Source organism: Phyllostomus discolor, chromosome 2 (genome assembly GCF_004126475.2).
Source record: "Phyllostomus discolor isolate MPI-MPIP mPhyDis1 chromosome 2, mPhyDis1.pri.v3, whole genome shotgun sequence".
Lineage (NCBI taxonomy): Eukaryota > Metazoa > Chordata > Mammalia > Chiroptera > Phyllostomidae > Phyllostomus > Phyllostomus discolor.
The window spans coordinates 115,854,543-115,877,772 of record NC_040904.2 but is presented as its reverse complement, the minus strand read 5'-3'; positions in this window follow the sequence as shown (position 1 = coordinate 115,877,772).

Genomic DNA, 23,230 nt, shown 5'->3' with positions numbered 1-23,230 from the left:
AAGCGGTCCTAGCCCCACACCAGTTTCCCCAGCCCAGGGTTCCAGTGCCAGGAAGATAAGCCTCCCTAGCTTCTGGCTGTAAAAATCAGCAGGGATTGAGGCTATGGAAGACAAATTGCTAGAGTCTCAGGCAGTTCTGTTACCCAACAACAAGTGCAGTCCTGTTGCCCACTGCCACCCTCTAGGCAAAACTGGAGGCAGAGGTTTGGTGATAAAGGAGCCTTTATTCAAAGGCTACACAATTTAGGAATAACAGCTTTCCACATGCATTAGTCACTTAAGCCTATCAACTAAGGCTAAAATCTTCTAACTCTTGAGTTCTCCTATTATTCACCCTGTTAGTTTTTAATTATCTTTTTTTTTATAAGATTAGCTGACAAACTAAAACAACATAAGATACAAAAGTTACATAATTTTGGAAGAATGGCAGGCTCCTGCCTCAGAGCTCATCCCCTCCAGAACACCCAAAGAAAAATAACCCTGCCACCCTCAGCCAGGCCAGCCTGATCCAAGGCTATGCCTGGAGTTCCTTCCCATCCAAAATACAGTCCTTTGGGAAATGCAGGTGGCTCCAGCACAAGCATCCAGGCATCCTGTAGGAAAAGCAAGAGATCTAGTCTCTGCCTTCCTTATGTTTATATCTTCTGGCCCATAATTCCATGCACATCGGAGGCATTCCCTTCCTAGACTGTTTAACATTGCCTCAGGCGAACTTCTCCTACAGCCTCTCCCAATTCCTCCAGTGATCTGATCAGATCTCCCTGTATCAGTTTCTCTTAAAGGACCTGCACACAGACTTACTCAAACACTCCCCCTGAGCTTCAGCACAAGAGCAGAAGCTTGAAAGGCATCAGAGCTATATGGAGAGGGACTGAATTGTGTATTATCAGGGCAGGAACTGGGGGGCAGTGTCCTCTCAGACAATAGTGCTGCAGAGGCCATTGTTCCTTTTCTGAGTGCTCACCCAACAGAGCCACAGAGCCAGCAGGCATGCACCATATCCAAGACTCCACCAACCTGGTTCACACTGTTTGCCCCACCCCGGTGACTCCATGATTCTGCCCCACCCAAATTTCCAGCCCATTCAGGCTGTTTCCAGTGATTTTTCCATACAAATGGCTTGTCTTGGCTCATGCTTCAGATTTTTCTAAATTCTCTCAAACAGCATCTGGGCTCAGTGTGCCACATGGCTAAGTGGCATCAGGTGCAGAACTAGCAGTAAAGTAGCTGACTTTTGTTCACAGCTTGGACTCTCTTGGATACCCCATACCCAGCATAAGTAGAAGCCAACTGAATATTGCTTTGTAGCTTATTTAGGTGGTCCTGGACAGAACACAGTGGGTAGCTGACCTTGGCCTGCACCTCCTGGGAGGCTCTAAAGCCTGTGCACCCAGTGGACAGCTACAGACTACATTGGAGCACCACCATATATCCACCTCCACAAATGGGACACTCAAAGGATGAACTCAACAGGCACCAGAGCCCTGCTGAAGTAAGTCCTGATCTGTGGAGTGGGCCCCTAAATAGCTGATTCTCCATGGTGGTCAGAATTTGGTGATCAGTGGTAACTGCCAGTGATTGAAGCCGATCAGCCTGGGTAATCCCTCCCATTAACCTATCAATAGTAGTCAAGTCTTGGCTGTAGGAAGGGGGTGTACACAGCCCATGTGGTGGGTGCACATCACATGCCCATCTTGGATGATAAGGGACACTGAGACACTGGACCGTACTGTGGGAGTGTTCCGCCCACAGGTCCCACATGTCCACCACAGATGAGAATAAGTCTACCAGGCCATGATCTGCTTGGGGAGGAAAAGTGGCCAATCTCTCAAAGGAGAAGGGCCAGGAGCCTGTTCCTCAATGGGCTTTAACTGGGTTTAATTTGCATAGGAATACAGGGCATATATGAAAATGTCATCAATCATTGTCAGGCAGTAATGATCAAACAATAGATAACATTCAAAGAACTCTGAGGGTCTATTTTGAGTCAGGGTCAGACAGCTAAAGGACCATAAAACTTTGGGGAATAAACTCATTTCATGCTCGGACCCTCATCATTTAAATCAAAGGTATTAGCAAAGTAGGTTTCATAGGATTCCATGCATTCTTTCTTAGGCCTGATTGTCCCAAGGAACCAGCCCTTTCCAGCACAGGGCCACACCCACCTCCAGCATTGTTTCAGGCTTAAGTTGGGTAGGGGAAGTAAGGCAGCTAAGAGGTTAGGAGACTTCTTGCAGACAGAATGAGGACTCAGGCTATGTCAAAACCAAGAGGCGAGGATCCATCACCCCCTTTTTCTATAGGCCCCCCAGGTCCTTCCCTGAGGGCCCCTTCTTGACCATGCCTGTCTTAGGTCATCCCTCCTTTGAGGAATCTTACCCATCATTGGCTAAGCAGTCATCTGCCTGGGGACAAGCAAGGTGAAGTAAAATGGGGCAGAGGAGGCTGCCCCTACAAGGAAGACAAGCCTTGTCTCCTTAATGGTTTATGGTCTCAAGGTCTTTTTACTCAGCCTTAGCCATGAGGGGTTACAGTTTTTGAAACCAGGCAGGGCAGTTCCCAACACCCTATGGGACACTTACTACATTAGGTTACTCTACCAAGTCAGGAAATCATAGCAGCTATACCTAATACATGGAAACAAACACAAGGGGCTATCAAAATGAGGAGACAAATGAAAGAATGGAGCAACACTCCAAAGGGACAACTAAACAAAATGGAGATAAGTGGTCTACTAGATGCAAAGTTCAAAACACTGGCTGGAAGGATGCTCAGCGAACTTAGTGAGAATTTCAACAGCATAAAAAAGGCATGGAAACCATAAAAAAAAAATCCCAGTCAGAAATGAAGGATACACTAACTGAAATGAAGAATAATTTACAGGGAATCAACAGTAGAGAGGATGGAGCCAAGAATCAAATCAGTGATTTAGAATATAAGGAAGCAAAAAACACCCAAGTAGAACAACAAGAAGAAAAAAGGATCCAAAAAAATGAGGATAGTGTAAGAAGCCTCTGGAATAACCTCTAGCACACTAACATTTGCATCATGGGGATGCTGGAAAGAAAAGAGAGAGAGAACAAGAAATTAGAAACCCACTGGAAGAAAAAATAATGACAGAAAACTTCCCTAACTTGGTGAAGTAAGTAGACATACAAGTCCAGGAAGTACAGAGAGCCCCAAACAAGATGAACCCAAAGAGTCTTATACCAATACATATCATAATTAAAATGCCAAAGGTAAAGACAAATTGAGAATCTTAAAAGCAGCAAGAGAAATACAGTTAGTTACATACAAGGGAGTTCCCATAGACTGTCAGCTGATTTCTCAAAAGAAACTCTGCAGGTTAGAAGGGATTGGCAAGAAATATTCAAAGTGATGAAAAGCAAAAACATACAACCAAGATTATTCTATTCAGCAAAGCTATTATTTAGAAGTGAAGGAGAAATAGTTTCCCAGACAAGAAAAGGCTAAAGGAATTCATCATCATCAAACCATTATTACATTAAGTGTTAAAGTTTCTTTTTTAAAAATTATTTTAAGTGATTTTATTTATTTTAATAAACAGAAGGGAAGGGAAGGAGAAAGAGGAGGTAGAGAAACATCAATGTATGGTTGCCTGTCACAAGCCCCCTACCAGGGAACCTGGCTCACAACCCAGGCATGTGTCCTGAATGGGGATTGAATTGGCAACCCTTTGGTTTGCAAGCCTGTGCTGAATCCACTGAGCTACACCAGCCAGGGCTAAAGGGTCTTCTTTATGAAGAAGATAAAAAATATGAACAATAAAATGGTAATAAGTACATAGTTATCAATAATTGAATCTAAAAAATATAAACAGACAAGCAGAACAGAAACAGAATCACATATACAGAAAATGTTTTGTGGGTTGCCAGATGGGAGGGGGATCAGAAGGACAGGTGAAAAATTATAGGGTGTAAGAAGTACAAATTGGTTATTACAGAATAGTCTTGTGGTCAAGGTATAGCATAGGGTATGTAGTAGCCAAAGACTATATATGCATGACCCATGAACATGGACAACAGTGTGGTGATTGCCTGAGGGAGTGGGGGGTGTCTGGGTGTGGAGGATGGGGGAAAATTGAGACAACTATAATAGCATAAACAATAAAATATAATTTAATTTTAAATAAATAAAGGAGAAAAGTTAAAGAAAATCTAAAATTTCAAATGAACTTTGTATGAAAAATTATAAAATTTTATATAAAAACATAAGGCCTAATAAATGAAAAGCTATTTCATGTTTCTGGATGGAATAACTATCTTAAAGATGCTATATCTTTCCCAAATATGCTATCCATTGAATGCAATGAAAATTGTGACTTGGGTGACTGCTACATGAGAGTATGTGCCTGACTTTGTGCCACACAAATATCTGTAACTTTACAGGATAACTCTGGTGTGTGTGTGTAAAATTCAAATGTGCCATCAGAGGAATGGCAACATGAGAGATCTCCTTGGTCTCCTCCTTGAAGATTCAACAATTTGAACAGCTATAACTCGATAAAGGATTTTCTGCTCAATCACAAATATGCCGGAGAGATCCATGCTCTAAAACATCTAAAGGTGGACAAGTGGAACAAAATGGGGAGGAAAAAAAAAAAGAGCAGGGTTGATATGAGCCAGGGATACAGCCCTGCAGATAGAAGCTCTTGGTAGGACTCTGCCAAACAGGGGAATAATCAGTTGTAGCTGATACTCTTTCATTTGGGAGAAACAAAGAGAATTGGTGGGCACTCCTGCAGGGGTGGGTAGCACTAGGTGGAGATGAATCAAGTCCTGAGCAAGGACACAACAGAGGAGAGTGTCTGTGGTTGTTGGGCAGTTGGCAATTCAGACAGAGAAACAAAGCCACAAAGCTGGGCTACCTCTGCTTAAACTCCCAGAGATCACCTCTCTTTGTTTTTGTTGTCAGGTTGAGAAGCCACATTATCTGGAAACCCAAGAACTAGTAATACAGAATTACACTTCTCCCTGAGTAAAGGGGGCATTTCTCAAAGGAGGACATTCAGATGGCCCATAGACATATGAAAAGATGCTCAACATCACTAGCAACCAGAGATGCACATTAAAACCACATGAGACACCACCTTATAGCTGTCAGAATGGCTATTATTAATAAATCTACAAAAACCAAATGCTGGTGAGGATGTGGAGAAAGGAGAACCCTAGCGCACTGGTGGTGGGAATGCAGACTGATACAGCCATTGTGAAAAACAGTATGGAGTTCCTAAAAAATTAAAAATGACACTGCCTTTTGACCCAACAATTCTACTGTTGGGAATATATCCTAAAAATTCTGAAACACCAATTCAAAATAATTTGTGCACCCCTGTGCTCATAGCAGCACAATTTACAATAGCCAAGTGTTGGAAACTTCCTAAGTGCCAATCAATAGATGAGTGGATAAAAAAACTGTAGTACATTTGCACAATGGAATACTGTGCAGCAGAAATAAAGAAGGGGTCCCTGCCTTTTGTGATACCATGGATAGAACTAAAGGCTATTATGCTAAGGGAAGTAAGTCAGTTTGCAATGGACAAATATTATGTGGTCTCACTTATAAGAAGAACCTAATGAAAAAAATAAACTGAGCAAAATAGAACCAGAGGCATGGAATCATGGAATACACTGACAGTTGTAAGAGGGGAGAAGGGAGATGGGAACTGATTGAAAGAATGTCAAGGGATTAGTCAAAGAACATACACGAAGGACATTGACCCATGGCCCATGGATATAAACAACAGTATGGGGATTGGATATGGGAGTCAGGGTGGGCTGGGTGGAGGAGGGGTGAAGGGGGAAAATGGAACAATTGAAATAGCATAAACAATAAAAACATTTAAAAAATAAATAAAATTAAAAACCCAATCACATGATGCCTCCCAGAGACACATCTAAGCTGCTGAGACAATGGTAGATTCAAAATGAAAGAGTAGAAAATGATTCTCCAAGTGTTTAACATCCACAGAAAGCAGAAGTAGCCATACTTATATCTGAAAAATATACATATTTCAAGATAACAGAGGTAACAAGAGACGAAGATGGACATTTTATAGTAATAAAGGGGACTTTATATCAAGAAGACATAATACTTCTTAATATAAATGCACCCAATCAGAGAGCACCAAAATATATAAAGCAACTACTAACAGAACTAAAAGGGGAAATAGGAGAAAAAAACACAATCATAGTTGAAAATCTTAATATTCTATTGACAGTTCTAAACAGATCATCCAAACAGAAAATCAACAAAGAAATATCAGCCTTAATTGACACATTAGACCAAATGGACATAATTGACATCTATAGAGTCTTTTATCCCAGAATATTGGATTATACAGTCTTTTCCAGTGCACATGGAAAATTCTCAAAGACAGACCATATTTTAGGTCACATACAAGTCTCAACAAATTCAAGAAGATTGAAATTATACCAAACATATTCTCTGACCACAATGCTTTGAAATTAGAAATCCGCTGCAAATAAGAAGTAAAGAGATCCACAAATATGTGGAGATTAAACAACCTACTACTAAAAAATGACTGGGTCAAAGAAGAAATAAAAGATGAGATCAAAAGATATATAGAGACAAATGAGAATGAAAATATGACATATAAAAACTACTGGGATACAGTGAAAGCAGTAATAAGAGGGAAGTTTATATCATTGCAGGCCTATCTTGAGAAACAAGAAAAATCCCAAGTAAAAAACCTAATATTACATCTTAAAGAACTAGACAAAGAAGAACAAAAGCAACCCAAAGTCAGCAGAGGAAAAGAAATAATGAAAATTAGAGCAGAATTGAATAAAATAGAAAACAAAAATAGCGTACAAAATATTTAATACAACAAAGAGCTGGTTCTTTGAAAAGATTAATAAAATTGACAAACCTCTGGCTAGGCTTGCTAAGGAAAAAAGAGAAAGATGCATATAAACAAAATCAGAAATTAAAGAGGAGAAATGACCACAAACACCACAGATATACAAAGCATTATATTAGAATACTATGAAAGACTATATGCCACAAAATTCAATACCTAGAAGAAATGGTTAAGTTCCTAGAAATATAGAAGTTTCCTAGACTGAACCATGAAGAAATGCAACATCTAAATAGATTGATAAACTGTGAGGAAATTGAAACAACCATCAAAAACCTCCCAAAAAATACAAGTCCAAGACCAGATGGCTTCACTAGTGAATTCTACTAAACATTCAAAGAAGATTTGATACCTAGCCTTTTCAAATTCTTCCAAAAAATGGAAGAACAGCCAATACTTCCTAACACATTTTATGAGGCCAACATAATCCTGATACCAAAATATGGCAAGGATAACAGTAAAAAAGAAAATTACAGACCAATATCTGTGAATACAGATAGAAAAATCCTAAACAAAATACTAGCAAATCAAATACAACAGTACATTAAAAAAATATTATATCACGATCAAATGGGGTTCATTCCTGGGGCACAAGGATGGTTCACATATGCAAATCAATCAATGTAATAATACACCACATTAGCAAAGTCAAGGATAAAAGCTATATGATCTTATCTATAGATGCAGAAAGAGCATTTATAAAATAAAACATCCACTTATGTTTAAAACACTCAATAAAATGGGTATAAAAGGAAAATACCTCAACATAATAAAGGCCCTATATGACAACAGCTCAGCCAATATTTCACTCAATGGTGAAAAACTGAAAGCTTTTGCTTTAAAATCAGGAACAAGACAAAGATCCCCACTCTCATCATTCTTTTTCAACATAGTTCTGGAAGTCCTAGTCAGAACAATCAGGCAAGAGAAAGAAATTAAAGAAATCTAAACTGGGAAAGAAGAGGTAAAAGTGCCACTTTTTGCAGATTACATGATTTTGTTTATAAAATGTCCTAAAAATTCCATGGGAAAAAAAACTATTAGAAGCAATTAACATATATAGTAATGTTGCAGGATACAAAATCAATGTACAAAAATCCACTGCTTTCTTATATACTAACAATTAAACTTCAAAAACAAAATGAAAGGAAAAACCAATTCCTTTTGCAATTGCAACCAAAAGAATGAAACACCTAGGAATAAACTTAACAAAGAATGTGAAGAACCTATATACTGGAAACTATAGAGCATTTTTTAAAAAGCTTGAAAATGACACAATTAAATGGAAAGATATTACATGTTCATGAATTGGAAGAATCAACTTAGTTAAAATGACCATATTACCTAAAGCAATATATAGATTTAATGTAATCCCTATCGAAATCCCAATGGTTTTTTTAAACAAATAAAACAAAAAAAAATGCTATATTTGTATGGAACCACAAAAGAATAGTCAAAGCAATCCTGAGAAAAAAGAATGAAGCCAGAGGTATCATACTACCTGATTTCAAATTATACCACAAAGCTATGATAATCAAAACAGCATTGTATTGGTAGAACAGACATGCAGACTAATGGAAGAGAATTGAGAGCCCAGAAATAAAACCACAGGTATATGGGAAAATAGTGTTTGACAAAGGAGCCAAAAACACATAGTAGAGAAAAAGAAATCTTTTTAAATAAATGGTGCTGGGAGAATTGGAAAGCCACATGCAAATAAATGAAACTAGACTACAGTTTGTCCCCATGTACAAAATTTAATTCAAAATGGATCAAAGACCTATATAAAGGATTTGAAACAATAAAGCACATAGAAGAAACACAGGTACTAAACTTATGGACCTTGATCATAGAGAACGTTTTATGAATTTGACCCCAAAGGCAAAAATAAATGAATGGGGCTGTATCAAATTAAAAAGCTCCTGCACAGCAAAAGAAACCAAAAACAAAACAGAAAGGCAACCAACTAAATGGGAGATATTATTTGCAAAACAACAGCTCAGACAAGGAGTTAATATCCAAAATAAATAAAGAACTCATACAACTCAACACTAAACAAACAAACAATTCAATTAAAAAATGGTCAGAGTACCTGAACAGACTTCTCTCCCAAGACATACAAATGGCCATCAGATATATGGAAAGATGTTCAATTTCACTAGCTATTAGGGAGATGCAGTGAGATAACACCTCACTGCACCTGTTAGAATGGCTGTTATCAACAACCATCATTTACTATTAATAACAAGTGTTGGAGAGACTGTGGAGGAAAGGAACCCTGATTTACTGCTGGTGGGAATGTAGACTGGTACAGCCACCATGGGAAACAGTATAGCGGTTCCTCAAAAAACTAAAAATAGAGTTACCATGTGACGCATCAATCTGTCTTGAGATATCTACCCAAAAAACTCTAAAGCATTAATTTGCAAAGATACATGCACTACTATGCTCATTGCAGGATTATTCATGGTGGCCAAGACATGGAGACAACAAAGTTGTCTTTCAATAGAGGATTGGATAAAGAAGATGTGGTACATATACATAATCGAATACTACTCAGCCATAAGAAAAGATGAAATACTGCTATTTGTGATAGTGTGAATGGACTTTGAGAATATTATTCTAAGCAAAATCAGACAGTCAGTAAAAGCAAAGAACCATGATTTCACTCATATGTGGAGCATAAAACTGAAACTCAGAGACACAGACAATAACACAATGGTTATTAGAGGGAAAGGGGTAAGGGGGTAATAAAGGGTAAAGGGGGCCAAATATATGGTGACTTTGGGTAATGGGCAACAATACAATATACAGATCATGTATCATAGAAATGTAGAGTTGAAATGTATATGACCCTATTAACCAATGTCACCTCAATAAATTTAATCTGTAGTTTTGCTTTCTGCATTTTCAGTTACTCATGGTTGACTGTATCTGAAAATATAAAATGGAAAATTCCACAAAGAAATGATTCATACATTCTAAATTGTGCTCTGTTCTGAGTTAACATGACGAGATCTTGCTGCACTTCACTCCATCCTGTCACTGCATCATAGTGCTAATCTTCAAGGAATCCTTACTTTACTTGATAATGACCCAAAGCACAAGAGTAGTGATGAAGAATGACCAAATTCCTCTTCAAGGTAATGCTTCTCAAACTTTAATGTGCATGGGAATCAACCTTAGAGCTTGCTAAAATGCAGGTTGACTCTGTAGGTGGGAGCTGCATTCTGCATTGCTAACAGGCTCTCAGGTGATGCACTTTGGGCAGGTCTGAGGACCATAGCGTGAGTAGTCAGGAGTTCATGATCCCATCTTCCTCCTGGGCAAAGTTAGGAGGTCCCTGCTCTGGACTCCCACAGCCCCCTCCACATCCCCTTCTTACAGGAGTTCTGGTCTGTTTTCCTGTCTTTTTCAGGAAACTTAAGGGTGGTAAGCCCCTCCCTGCATGAGTTGTACTGCCACACCTAGGACTGATTTGCTGAATATTTGAAACATTCCAATGTTGAAAGCGACATTGCCTTTTGTGCCTCAGGTGAAACCTCATTAAATCTATTCAAATGCTTTTGTTGTGTTTTATATCCCAGGCCAGTAGCAAGAGGTAGGCAGAACAATAAGTGCACATTGTGTGAAGGCCAGGCCTGAGTAAGCTCCTAATTACAGGGATTCTTTGGAGAGGGAAATGGAAACCCTTTCACTTGTTCAGAACCTTCAGGGGCAATGAAAGTTGTAGAGATGGGAGAGGTAGTCACAGAGCATGGGTTTTGCTCTATACATTAAGACTTAAGGCTTGGGGAGGTTTGTGGTCTGTTCTAAGAAATAGATCCTCGGAGAGCAGGAGAGGTGATTAACTCCAACAGCTTGGGCAAGGTTCCCTATCCCCCTGCTGAGGGCCTTGTGGGTGGGCAGAGACCCTGCCCTGCTCTACTAGCCAGGCAGCTTAGTTGAGGCAGCTGGAGCCCAGCCCAGCTCTCACCTGCCTGCCCCACTTCAATCCTGGAGCTGCCACTTGACAATTAAAACACCTTGATGAACTTACTTCACCTTTCTGAGTGTAAGTGCCCTTTCCTGTCTACTCCCTCTGCCAACTTCCAAAAAGTATATTTATATATACAAAATACAGAAGATATTTACACTGAAAACTAGTCCTTGCTTATCTAAAATTCAAATATAATTGGGCATTTGGTATTTTATCTGGCAAATTTATCTAGGCCTCAATTTCTTTGTTTCTAAAATAGAATGATAACAGAACCAACTTCCTAAGTTTGTGAGGATGAAATGAGTTAATATACGGAAGGTGCTTTGCCTAGAACCTGATCAGGGTAAGTTGCTCAAAAGGTAACTTTATTACAGCTCCCTCACCAACACTGTTGGCCACATCTCTTGCCAGGACAATTACCCTAAGTTCTAACTGGCCACCCTGATTCCAGTTCCTTCTCCCTCCCAGCTTCTCTCTGCTTGGCTGCCAGAGACACCACTGGAAAATGGAAACCTGATCATGTAGTATAAATCCTCTAATGGCTCCCTGTGAGCCATAGAATCATACTCACACTCCTCAGTCTGAGGTGACTTCAAGACCTACACTCCCTTCCTTTCCCATCTCTATTACTACCACCCTCCCCTCTGTGATCTCGGGCTATTCTCGCCTCGTTCTTCTTCTGTGCCCTTTCCTGTCTACTCCCCTGGAATCTCCTTACCTGGAATCCCTTTCTCCCCCTGAACCCCTGGTGAATATCCACTCATCCTTCAGAGCTCTGGTTAGGATCATCTTCTCTAGAAGTTTCTCTAGCACCCCTAACATGAACCTCACCCTTACCCCCAGCTCTGTATTTGGGCTCTCAGAGTATCTGATGCATACCTTTATCTGTTCCTATCACACTATATGATAACAACCTCAATTTTTTTTTATATTTTCTCTAACAGTATAATATGTGTGTAAATTAATTTTAATCCAGAACCTGGAGTTTAGTTAGTATTTGAAGTATCTTAGTGAGGAACTCATACATCAAGGGTATGGTTAGCAAACATTTAAAAAATTCTAGAAGGACCCTCTGTGCAGACTCTCTAGGAAGGTTCTCAGAGAGAGAGATGTTGTGTGGCTCTAAGGCAAGGGTGATTTCTCCACACGTGCTCAAGTGGCACTGCCCTTCCTGTGTAGAGCCTTCCCTTCACACAGCCAAATCTTGGTCTATTTATGCCTGATGAACTCAGCCAGCCTCATCCTGACAACTTCCCGAAACCCCACTCCACTGCAAAGGTCCTTGGGCACCCAGCAGGTAGTAGCTGGCCTTGGTATACACTGAAACTTTTCTCAGTGTCCTCAGACCCAGCAACAGTACCAAGTTTGAATCTATATCAATCTGGTAAATACCATGGGCCCTTACCTGGTGGTGAACTGAGAACATACCTTGTGAAACTCACATACCACCAGAGGCTCTTTCAGTGACTAACCCTAACAGGCAGCTAGCAAGGAGAGGTGGATCTTAGGCTTCTGTGGGCCTTTTCCTGACCTGCTCCAGTGCTTTGTGTTAGCAGAAGCAGGCCTTGGTATGAAGCTTGGCCCCTTTATCCATACATACCCAGGCTCAGCAGAGGTAACCTCAAACTGTGAATCACTTTGTAGCTCCAAATAGGTAGCCGGAGTCAGTCACAGACAGTGCTCCAGAAACAACAGACCTAGTCATGGGATTCAACCACAAAACAGAATGACCCAATTAATACCACAAGTGGCACATCCAAGGCAACATCTCAGCTGGCACCAGACCCTGCTGGGGTAAATTTCATTTCATGGGGTCAGCCCCCACACAGGAACTCGGACATTATGGTCAAGGTCAATGTTCAAAGTCAGCCAGCCTGAAGGTCAGCCCCACTCATGGAGAGGCCAACAGCAACCAAGGCTCAACTATGCCCTGGTCAGGTGGCTCAGTTGGTTGGAGCAGCATCCCACACACCAAAAGTTTTTTGGGTTTGATTTCCAGTCAGGGCACATACATAGGTGGTGGGTTTGATCCCCGGTAGGGTCACATACAAGAGGCAACAAATGAATGTTTCTCTCTCACATCAATATTTCTCCTTGTCTGCCTGTCTGTCTGTCTGTCTCTTCTTTCCTCTCCCTCTCTAAAAATCAAAAACCATATACTCAGGTAAGGATTTAAAAAAATTTAAGCTCAACTACAACAGGATGGTCCACATAACCCACACAAGGGACATTTCTGAAGCACCCAGGTCAGGTGATCAGGGGGACTGCACCATTGAGCCCCATAAGACACCTACTGTATAAAGCCACCCTACCAAGACTGGAAGACATAGCACACCTACCTAATACACAGAAAGACATACGGAGAGGCAGCCAAAATGGGAAGACAAATGAAAGAACACAAGAAATCCCCAGAAATAGAACTAAATGAAATGGATGCAAACAAGCTACCAGATACAGAACAAAACAAAACAAAACAAAAGTTATAAGGATGCTCAAGGAACTTAGTAATAACTTCAATGAAGACATTGTAAGCATAAAAAAACGACATGAAACCATAAAAAATAACCAGTCAGAAACGAAGAATACACTGGAAGGAATCAACAGTAAGCTAGATGAAGCATAGGACAAATAAGCAATTTGGAAGAAAGAGTAGCAGAAAATACCCAATTAAAGGAGCAAAAAGAAAAGAGAATTTTTAACAGAAAGGATAGTTTAAGGGATCTCTGAAAGAACATCAGACATAACAACATTCATATCATAGGTGTATCAGGAGAAGAGAAAGAGCAAGGGATTGAGAACCTATTTGAAGAAATGATGACTGAAATCTTTCTTTACCTGGTGAAGTATAAAAACACACAGGAAGTGCAGAGTCTCAAACAAGATGAACCCAAAGAGCCTCATGCCAAGACACATTATAATTAAAGTGGCAAAAGTTACAGACAAAGAGAGAATTTTAAAAGTATCAAGAGAAAGGCAGCTACTTATCTGCAAGGGAGCTCAAATAAGACTGTGAGCTGATTTGTCAACAGAAACATTTCAAGCCAGAGGAGACTGACATAAAATATTCAAAGTGCAGAAAAGCAAGGACCAACAACCAAGTCTACTCTACCCAGTAAGGTACGGGAGGCAACTGATTGGTGTTCCGCTCTCATATTGATGTTTCTCTTGTGTACTTGTTTCTCTCTCTCTTCCCAGCCTTCCTCTCTCTCTCTCTCTCTAAAAAAAAAAAAAAAAGAAAGCGAGACTTCCAGCAAGATGGAGGCATAGGTGAATACACCGTACCTCCATGTACAACCAAGATTGAAACAACAACAATTTAGAGGCAGAATAACACCCAGACTGACAGAAAATTTATCTGAATGGAAGTTGGACAGCCAAGAAGTTGAAATAGACCCGTTTATCCAGACTGGTAGGAAGGGCAGAGACAAGCAGCTGGGCACAGGTCGAGGCATGGTGCGGAGAACAGGGAGAAAGGCAACCGGGAGCTTGTAAGGCATCTAGGGCGCACTAGATCACAGCGGGTGGACCCTGAGTACGCAAGCGGCAGCTGGCGGACCCAGTGAGGTGGCGATCGTGGAGCAGGGCAGAGCGTGCAACCCAGGACCCCAGGGAAGGGACTGAGGTCCAACGGAGAACGGAGCTACCGCAATTGTTCCCTCTCAACCCCGCCCTCACATACAACTTCACAATCTAGCGACTGGGGTGCCCAGCCCTGGTGAACACCTAAGACTCTGCCCCTCACCGTAACAAGAACAACCAGACCAAAAAAAAAAAAAAAAAAGAGAGAGAGAGAGAGAGAGAGAGATGGCTCAAACAGAAGAACAGATCAGTGCCCTAGAACTCATCCTTTTGAGTGACTAAGAGATAGCTAACCTATTAGATGCACAGTTCAAAACACTGGTGATCAGGAAGCTCACAGAATTGGTTGATTTTAGGCACAAATTAGATGAACAAATGCAGGTTACCATAAAAGAAATTAAGGAAAATGCACAGGGAACCAATAGTGATGGAAGGAAACTGGGACTCAAAACAGTAGAGTGGACCAGAAGGAAGAAAGAAACAACCAAACAGGAAAGAATGGAGAAATAAGAATTAAAAAACAAAACAAAACAAAACAAGAAGCTTAGGAACCTCCGGGACATCTTTAAACATTCCAACATCTGAATTATAGGGGAACCAGAAGGGAAAGAGGTAGAGCAACAGATTGAGCACGTATTTGAACAAATAATAAAGGAGAACTTCCCCATTCTGGCAAAGGAAATAGACTTCCAGGAAGTCCAGGAAGCTCAGAGAGCCCTAAAGAAGTTGGACCCAAGAAGAAATACACCAAGGCACAACATAATTACATTAGCCAAGGTAAAAATGAAGGAGAGAATCCTAGAAGCAGCAAGAGATAAGGGGACAGTAACCTACAAAGGAGTTCCCATCAGACTGTCAGCTGATTTCTCAAAAGAGACCTTACAGGCAAGAAGGGGCTGGAAGGAAGTATTCCAAGTCATGAAAGACAAGGACCTACATCCCAGACTACTCTATCCAGCAAAGCTTTCATTTAGACTGGAAGGGAAGATAAAGTGCTTCTCAGATAAGGCCAAGTTAAAGGAGTTCATCATCACCAAGCCCTTATTTTAGGAAATGTTAAAGGGACTTATCTAAGAAAAAGAGATTTAAAAAAACATGTATAGTAAAAGGACAGCAAACTCACAATTATTAATAACCACACCTAAAGCAAAACCAAAAGAAACTAAGCAAACAGCTAGAACAGGAACAGAACCACAGAAATGGAGAGTACATGGAGGGTTAGCAACAGGGGAGTGGGAGGAGGAGAGAGGGCGAAAAGGTACAGAGAATAAGTAGCATAGAATGTAGGTTGAAAATAGATAGGGGGAGGGTAAGAATAGTATGAGAAATGTAGAAGCTAAAGAACTTATAAGTATGACACATGGACATGAACTAAAGGGGGGAAAGTGGGCGGGAGAGGGTGTACAGGGTGGAGAGGAGTGAAGAGGGGAAATGGAACAACTGTAATAGCATAATCAATAAAATATATTTTAAAAAAAGCAACAAAGATAACCTCAGATGAGAATTATTTTTAAATTTTTAAAAGAAGGGAAACCTTGCCCAATGTTAGTGTGAATGCAGTATGGTGCAGTCACTATGGAAAACAGCATGGAGGGTCTTCAAAAAATTAAAAACAGAATTGCCTTATCACACAGCAATTCCACTTCTAAACGTTTATTTAAAGAAACCCAAAACACTAATTCAAAAGTACTTTGTACCACTGTATTACCTCATGTATCAAGGTGAGTTTCCATCTTATTTAAAATTACCCAGTATTTGGTCTATACTCTTAACTTCTTAAGTTCGAATGAAGCACAATGGCCCATAAACACCATGATGGACCATTTTGGGTAATCTCTCATGCCAGACTTAACATTAAAATGCAAATAAGGCTTCATAGTATTAGAATTTTCACTGGATGCATTGGGAAATGCTCACTGAATTTAAAATGTATACATGCCCCGCAGGGCATCACTGTCACACCACCTTGTTGACTCCAGTAAGCCGGACCCGAGTTCAAATCACACCCCTGCTGCTCACCATCTGTGAAAGGAGTGGGGAGTTACTGAACCCTCCCTAAGCCTCCATTTCCCCCTCTAAAGTGGAGATAGAAATTCTATCACCTGTCCCTTAACAGTCTAGTGATTAAATGAAACAATCCAAGGAAAGTGCTTACTTACTTCAGGGCTTGGCACAAAGACAGCATTCGGTATGTTTTCAGACTGCAAGGAAAATGGATCTCAGAAAACAGGCAGAGAACTGAGATGACAATTTAGACAAACGCTGGACAGGCCTGGAAAGCTGCTGAGTGGCTGGCCATTTGAAGCTAAAATTTGGATTGGTGAGGACTATGATTTTTCTTCTCCATTTGAATTTTTACTGGAAATAGTAAACACTGATACAAACTGCATCAAAGAAGCTGAAGGGAGAGCGTGCAAAGATCTGAAATGCTTCCACTTTCCTTCACTGTGGATGCTTCTGCTTTCACTATGACACCGCCCAATATCCAGACAGAGGTTTTCCACCTTCATGTAAACGTCACTCAGGATTTCAGCTCAGGAAACCACTGGGAGACGGGGGAGGAGAGAGAGGGCATGCAGAAATCGGCTTGTTACAATGAGTATCCAAGTGACTCTCATGCTCACTGGCTCATCCACATTTTGGGAAACACTGGTCTGGAACGTGTGAACATCAAACCTGTGGATGATCTTCACCTTCCAGTTGGTAAGGCTATTACCACACCTCTTCTTCAGTGGATTGAAATTCTGCATAACTGAGATCAAAAAGGGGATTCAGGACTATTTTTAAGACATTTTTAACCAAAAATTTACACCTGAAACTTATTAAACCACCAAATTGCAAGAGCGACAGTGAGTGCCCGGGTGTCCCGGTTGAATATCCACACAATGACTGACCTCCATCCCTGGCTGTATCCCCACTTCCTATTCACCCACTGCCTGAACCTCACCAGTAACCAGGATCTCACTGTTTCCCACGGAGGTCCATTCTTTCTTTGGGCAGCTCACCCTGTGCAAATAGTCTTTCTAGTAGTGAATAGGATTGTGTCTACCTCTGACATCCAGCTGTTGGTCCTACCTCTAATTCACAGGGTTATAGAGCAAGTCACAAGCCTAAGGCTTCTCCACACTAGCCCTTAGAAAATTTGAAGATAGTTGCTATGAACTTGTGTGTTGTCTCCTTCTTTATCCGTCTCCTTCATGAAGAACAAAGGAAGACTGAAAAACAATTGAAACAAAAAAACCAAATAGTTGAATATTACTCAACCTTTATCGAACACCCAGATGTACTGGTCAACCTGAAAGGTCTAGGTTAGGCTCCTTTGCTATTTGCCTAAATTACTAAGGCCAGAGGTGGTTTATTTTGTTTTTGAAAACTCTGACATCCCCACAGAATGACAGCACCACAGAATGACAATGATGATAAGTCAACCTGTACATTATTGCAAAAAACACCCCTCAAAATATTGTAAAAATTTAGACTTCGATGGGAATGAATCAATAATTTGATTTTAACGCACATGCCACAATCTTTCATAGAGAGTTGGAACTTTGGGCCACAACAAAACGACAAAGGATTCATTTGGTGGGAAACTGCCCACAGAGATCAATACTCAAAGGGAAAAGGAGTCTCAAGATTCATTCATGTACTCAATAGATTAAATTCACTCAACATTTACCCATCAACAGTACAAGAGTTTATCTGAGACACAGACACTTGGAAAAAAACTAACACATGGTCCCATCCTTAACGAATGTCCAAAACAGTCGGGAGCTAGCAGTCAATTCTTACATTAAGAGTTGCTCCATGTAACTACACAAAGAGCTATAAAAAGAAATGCAGGCCAGAAACAGCTTTACTTGGAATGGCAGATATCTGTTAGTAGATAGCAGAGCCTTTTAGACCAGTTATTATACTGCCACTGCAACTTGGCTAAGTGTGAAATTACATCCTGAAAAGTTCTAACTACTTGACATTGTTATGGTCATCATTTGCACTTATGTACCCCAGCCCTGATCACACAGTATTTTAACAGTGAATTTTGTCTGTTTCCATGTAATACTAGAGGACCTTGTAGGACGAGATTCCATCTTGTCAATCCTGTATCTCCACTTGTTTAGCACAGTGTTGGCACAGAAGGAATAGGTATATGCTGAATGAATGAGTGAATGAATGAATGAAAATACTGTACCTTTAAGGAAAAACAAATTAAACATTTCACGTTGGGTTTAGATTTTTAAAAATCAGACCAAACTTAAACAAAATACATTAAAGTGGATCATTCATTTGCCCACAAATTTCCAATTATCAAAATACTTCGGAAACTAAACTAACCTTGCTGATGGTAGAAAATGTACCAGAAGGGGGCACTGCTGAGCTACATTTCTCCAAACACAGGTACAAAGCAGTGGTAGCTAACAAGTGTTTACTGTGTGCGAAGCACTGTTCTAACTGCTTTCAGTGTGTAAACTGCTTTAACCCTCTCCACCTTGGGGGCATGCACGACGGCTATTCTACGTTACTATGATGAAACTGGGACACAAAGCAGTTAGCCACTTGCCCAAATTACACAACCAGTGAGCCATGGAGCCAGGGTGCAACTTGCACAGACAGTCTGGCTGTAAAATCTCTCAGTCACTGTATGACACTGTCTCTTTAATGTTACTCTTTATTCTTTTTTTTAATTGAACTTATTGGAGTGACATTAGTTTGCAAAACCATGCATGTTTCAAGCGTACAACTCAAGAAAACCTCATCTGCCCACTGCATCACTGCATTGTGCACCCATTGCCCCAGGCAAAGTCTCTTTCAGTCCCCATTTACCCTAGCCCCTGCCTTGGCCCACCTCCACCTACCCCCCTCTCCTTCTGGCCATCATCAACTATCGTCTGCGTCCAAGTGTGGTGCACATATGTTTTTTGGCTGATCTCTTCACCTTCCCTGATCCAGTACCCCACCCCTCCTCCAGCAGCTGTCAGTCTGTTCCATGAATCCACGCCTCTGTTTCCTTTTTGTTCCTCAGATTATTTTGTTCTTTAGATCCCACATATAAGTGAGATTGTATGGCATTTGTCTCTCTCTGACTGGCTTATTTCACTTAGCATAATAATCTCCAGGTCATCCATGCTGTCAAAAAAGGTAAGGTTTCCTTCTTTTTGACAGCCACACAGTATCCTGTTGTGTAAATGTACCACAGCTTTTTCATCCATTCATCTACTGTCGGGCACTTGAATGACCATTGCATCAGTTAAAGTCAAACTGAAAACATTCCTTCATCATTATATTTGAAAAGTGACTCATGAACTTTTCCTAGTTTGTGTGTCTGGCTTTAACTTTAACTGTTACATCTAAACTATATTATGCAGAAGTAAATAAAATTACATTTATAAAAGAGGTATGGACCTCTACTTATAATGGGATAGAGCTTATTTCACAGGCTAGTAAACACCATAATACTAAAATTAAATTGAACAGAATGCAAAATGTAAAGAAGGAGACACCAAAAACAGGTTAAATTTGTGCTGGCTGGTGTGGCTCAGCAGATCGAGCGCCGGCCTGCAAACCAAAGCATTGCCGATTTGATTTCCAGTCAGGGTGCATGCCTGGGTTGCAGGCCTGGTCCCCAACAAGGGGCACATGACAGTCAACCGCACATTGATGTTTCTCTCTCTCTCTCTCTTTCTCCCTCCCTCCCCCTCTCTAAAAAGAATAAATAAAGTCTTTTTTAAAAAATATAACCAAAGACACTGAAATAGGGGATAGTCTGACAGTGGCCAGAGGGGAGAGAAGAGGGAATTTCAGGGGGGAAGGGGTAGGGATTACAGGAACAAATTTGGAGGACACATGGACAAAAACTAAGGGTGGGGAGTAATGGGGGGAAGGGGGGAGGGTTGGGTGGAGGGGCTGGAACGGGAGTAGGGGGGAGAAAACTGTACTTGAACAATGATTGAAATAAAAAAAAAAATAGGCAGAACTGTGGATTGAGCGCGGGCTGTGAACCAAAGTGTCGCAGGTTCGATTTCCAGTCAGGGTACATGCCTGGGTTGCAGGCCATGACCCCCAGCAACCCCACATTGATGTTTCTCTCTCTCTCTCTCTCTGTCTCTTTCTCCCTCCCTCCCCTCTCTGAAAGTAAATAAAATTAAATCTTTAAAAAATAAAACAAAAAAAATAGGCAGAACTGACATTGAGTTTGAGGCTATGACTTTTTAGTAAAATCAGACATTAGCATTACACAAACAAATGGATGATGCTGCTTGAGCCAGACCTTAAATCCCATTACAGAGGTAACTATTACCTCCTAATGTGGCATTTCCATGTAGAAATCGTCCTTGATAAATAGGCCGTAGAGCGTTTGGGCTGCTGACCCTCTCTTCTCCCCAGTCTGAAGAGAGCCAGTGAACTTGTTAGGTGTGTTTCAACACAAAATTAAGGTATTACCACATTGTCCTGAACTTCTGATCCAAATCAGATAGAGCACATCAAAGACGACACTAGGAGCTACTGCTTAAGTACAACAGTCACCCCTCACGCAATCACTGCAGCCTCGCTTCTTGCTAGCTCTTCTCCTTCAAAATAAGAGCTGTGGAAAAGCTAGTTTTTGCTTGTTAAGGAGAGTAAAGTGTACCGAAATAGGGTCCCAAAGTTTAAAAATTAAAAAACTGAGCTGGAAAAATCTAATCCTACCTAAAGAGAAATTTCATTTGAAAATTTCCTTCAATTACCAGTAATTAACAGAGAATATTGTAATGTTCCAACATTTGTTCCTTTAAAATACAGCCATAGCTCAGTAGTCAACGGCTTCAGAACTCATCAAACCCTGTACTTGTCCTGTTTTGATGAGAAAAAAAAGTTTCAGCACTCAGCACTTGCTCAGGACTCGTCGCACTTGCTAGAACTTGTATGACTCACAACCCCAAGAGAAAATGCTTCATCATTCAGTGCTCATTGGTTTCAGCACTCGTTAAGGGTTCTGGAACGAATTAGTGATGAGTACCAAAGTACCACTGTGTATATTTGAAGTTAGAAACAATAGACTTAACAAAGATTTTTAAAAGAATCAGTATGTTGTTAATACAGAGAAAAACAAAAAATATTGTGTCAATAAAACTGGAGAACAGCCCTGAATGGCGGGGCTGGGTTGGCTGGGCGTCATCCCACACCCACAAAGTGAAAAGCCACCAGTTCGATTCCTCGTCAGGGCACACTCCTGGGTTGCAGGTTCTGTCCCTGGTCAGGGTGGGTGCCTAGAGAGGCAACCAACCAATGTCCCTCTTCCATAGCGATGTTCTTCTCCCTCTCTCTCTCCCTCCCTTTCCCTTGCTGCAAAAATAAATGGATAAATAAAACTTTTTAAAAACTGGAAAACAAAAATTGTAAAAGGAGGAAAACTTAAGAGTTTACTCTTGGACATGATGACTTATTACTTCATTGTCTCTTTGAAGCCATTTGTTTGGTAAACATAACTGAAGACACAACTTTAATTCACTTCACCCAAAACACTCAGAAGAAACTGGAAAAATCACATACTAGAAGGCACTATACAAACACGGACACTAGCAAAGTACAAAAGACAAACTGGTGGGCAGGATGAGTAACAAAAGAGTTCACGTGAGTGTGTGGCTTACGAAACACTGCTCTGTTAAAATAATGCTGGGAGCACACTACTGTGTGGCAGGGTACAGGATTAGTAATTTTCACTAGGTTGGGGATATAATAGTTAAAGCTCTGATTTTTATACGGATTTGAGAACTCCATCATTGTCTCTCTCAGCAATACGGTATGATGTGTGCAGAGCTCCTATTATCAGGAGATGGTAACAGTCAACACCAAAACTAGTTTAAAACATTTTGAAGAGGAAGGGATAGAAGAGAAAGGGGTAAGTAGAGCACTTTCCTTTTTCCTTCTGTGTGTGTGGTGTGTGTGTGTGTGTTCAAAATGACGAATATGAATTTCATAAAACCAGTACCTCTCAGTGACTCAGAACAACAAGAGAGGGTAGTGGAGAAAGTAATTGGTCATTTCTACCCCCCTCCCTCAGCCTCCCCTCCCAGGCCCCTCCTGCCTTTTCTCCTGTCCCTCTTCCCTCCCCCTGGCAAGCCTCCATTCCTTCTGACTCTAGTGCTCCCAGATCCCTCTTCTTCTATGAGAAAGGTAAAATGAGCCTGGAAATCTTTTGTATGGATTACTCTGAATCCATCACACCCAAAGTCATTGTTTAACAGAATATTTGTGGTCAAGATGGAAGTGTTCCATAAAGGCAAATGACAGTAATTATCTAACTGACATGGAAAAATAGGCTAAAAACCTTTAAGAAGTATTTTTTGAGCTGCAGAAACTTGAAGCCACATATTTCATTGTCTCATACGGTGTCCTGATTTCTGCATACGCCACTGGTTTAATATGCTAGCTCCCCTGCCCTCTCAGAGGATCTGAAATTCGGAGACCTGTAGAAGAACAATGCCTCAGGGAGCAGTTTCAGCTGCCAGCAACATGCACTCAGTGGATTATATTATGGACTCTGACCCAGGAACAGCTACAGGTGTCACTATCCACCCATCAGCAATGTTCCACTGAGCTGTGGAAGGTTATACTGAGGAAAACCAGTTCCTTCCACAATTATATTGTACAAAGTATCCTCTTTGACTGATTTAATATTTACTACACTATTATTATTAGCATCAATAAATATTTACATTTGTTGACCCTTGGTGCATTATGTGATACAATGTGAAACTAGATTTTTAACTTAAATATTTTATGTAAAATAACCA